This window comes from Marmota marmota, unplaced genomic scaffold (assembly GCF_001458135.2).
Source record: "Marmota marmota marmota unplaced genomic scaffold, marMar, whole genome shotgun sequence".
In the NCBI taxonomy this organism is placed as follows: Eukaryota; Metazoa; Chordata; class Mammalia; order Rodentia; family Sciuridae; genus Marmota; species Marmota marmota.
Genome location: NW_026000174.1, coordinates 2,503,123 through 2,505,697, shown reverse-complemented (window position 1 = coordinate 2,505,697; position 2,575 = coordinate 2,503,123). Strand labels below are relative to the sequence as shown.

At 38.3% G+C, this 2,575-nt stretch overlaps 1 pseudogene; it reads left to right on the top strand.

Moving 5' to 3' along the window:
* Nucleotides 1–1,103: 1,103 nt before the first annotated feature.
* LOC125612213 lies at nucleotides 1,104–1,255 on the top strand (annotated as a pseudogene).
* The last annotated feature ends 1,320 nt before the right edge of the window (nucleotides 1,256–2,575 follow it).

Genomic DNA, 2,575 nt, shown 5'->3' with positions numbered 1-2,575 from the left:
GGCAGAAACATCAGAACAAGCTTATTTTCTTTATAGACAGAGACTTCCAACTCCATAAATTATTCTCTGTCATTTGCCATAAAGCTGTGGATAAAAGTTGCAACAGCTGGGAGGGTGTGAAAACAGGAAATGAGATCAACCCTTTATATCTTCCAAGATCTTGGGCAGAACAACTATCTTTCTCATGATCAAGCCTCTAATGATTTTTGACAACCTAGATATCAGCAATAAAAAAAAATGGTTGATTGAAATGTATTTTTTTATTGCATGATGTATGTGAGACTCTAATAATAAGGCAAACATGGATTTAAAGTCTACTTTCTTTAAAAAATTTTATCTAGTAATCTCATACCAGTAACTTTTTTCCTCTAAGTCTTAGTTTACCCATTGTGTAATGCAAATACTCTACCTGAATTAGTGTGAGGATTAGAATAAGTAAAAAGAAAGCAGTCAGAACATTGCATAGTAGTTATTGGGATATAAAAAAGAAACTTTGAAGTTAAACCATCATCAGATGTTTATCAAATGCTACACTAGAAACTGCTGGGGACCCAGTGATAATCAGGGGATAGTTCTTGTCATCAGAAATGTCACAACCAATTAAGGGTGTCCCATATCTGCTATGAAGGAGCCAGACAGTCTGAGGCTGAGTTCCAGGTAGGGTGCTTCCTAGTCCTCTGGCTAGCCAGTATATGCTTTAGTTGCCTCCTATTTACAATGAGAATAGTAATGACCATTTTGATTACCTGACAGGGGTATTTTCAGTATTGGCTAAATAGTAGGCGCAAAAGGTCCTATCTTGCTAATCAAAGTACGACCCATGGACCACCAGAAATCGGTATCACCTGGGAGCTTATTGGAAATGTAGACTCTCAGGCCCTACCCAGACCTTCTGAATTAGAATTTATAGTTTAATAAGATCACAAGTGATTCTTACATGTGTTAATGTTTGAAAAGCAGTAATCTATATAACACAAACTTTCTTATGGGGGAAGAAAAAGCAATTTGAGATCCATTACAAAGCAACATATGGGCCCATGCAAAATGACCAACTAAAAATTAAAAGACTATTTTTTTAAAATACCAATTTAAATGAAAAAGAAACATTTACCTGGCAGGGGAGATACCATGATCACAAAGATACTTTTCCCAGATAAGCCTTATCCATCATAGTCCAGATATGAGATCCCTGTGATTTTTCCAAATATAGAAAACTTGACTACATTATTTGTGATAATGGGGAATTGCATTTATCAAAAGGAAGAAAGGAAAGAAGGGAGGAGGGAGGAAAGGAGGGAGAATAAGAAGGAAGAAGGAAAGAAGAATGAGTTCCTAAATAGCAAAAAAACTTTTTTTCAGAGGTAGTAGAATTTGGAACACATGCTTGTCTTATTACCAGCATCAACCCAGTCTCCATTATAAGAATCAGTTGTGCCAGGCATGATGGCATAGGCCTGTAATCCCAGTGGCTCGGGAAGATGAAAATCACAAGTTCAAAGCCAGCCTTAGCAACTTATTGAGGCCCTCAACTTAGTGAGACTCTGTCTCAAAATTAAAAATTAAAAAAAAAAAAAAAAAAGGCTGGGGATGTAGCTTAAGTGGTTAAATGCCCCTGGGTTCAATACTTGGTACAAAAAAAAAAAATTAGTTTTATAACCTCCCTTCTGCCTGCATGACTGACCCCTGCCAAACAAGTTATATTAGCCACCTGAATGAGCAGGGCACCTCATGCCACATTGGGCTCACTGTGGCAACTGCAATCAAGCTAAGATGGGCAATGTGCAGAATGGGTTACTAGCTCTCACAAGGCTTCTCTCAATCCTCTATTATGACTGTATCCATTATGCTGTATTGTCTGTGTTCAACTCTGTCTTCCCCAGTATGAGCTCCTTGGGTCAAGGACAATTCCAATGACTTCTCTGTAATCCCTGAACTCCCAGCCTTTTATCAGAGGTCCACATTCTATCAGATCCAATGGGGGCACCCTTCCCTTCTCCTTACATAATTCCAGTTCTTCTGATCCCCTTCTGTAAAATCCATCTCAATAGTTCTTATTCATTACCTGTGCAAAGTCTTTAGACTGAGTTTAAACACAGAATTTTCATGAATATATTTCTATTCAGGCTTCTCTATGCCAAAGTAGCCTCCGAAAAATTCTGGCTTCATCTGTTGGTTTTGGTCAGTGTTAAATCTAGAAGGAAAAAAAGATTCTCAATATTTCAGCAAGAAATGTTTGAAGTATACAGTCTTAGATTACAAAATCACTGGAATATTGGAAAAGAGTTATGGGGCAGGCCCAGGATGGCTATAGTTAGGCTTTGTCTCTGAGATTTCTGGCCAGTTAGGTTTTAGTATGTAGTCAAGGTCATAAACACCCTGAGTCAGCATTTTTACTCAAGGTCATAAATGTCTGCTTGTGAATGTGTACTCACTTATGTAAGCTGTTGGCAGTGTGCCTTCTTTGTTTGGCCTGCACACAGAAAGGCCTATGGAAAGTCTCATGGAGCCACCTTCAAATAAAGTATATCTACTACCCCAACTATACCTCACATCTTCCTTCACCTGCCAGAATCCC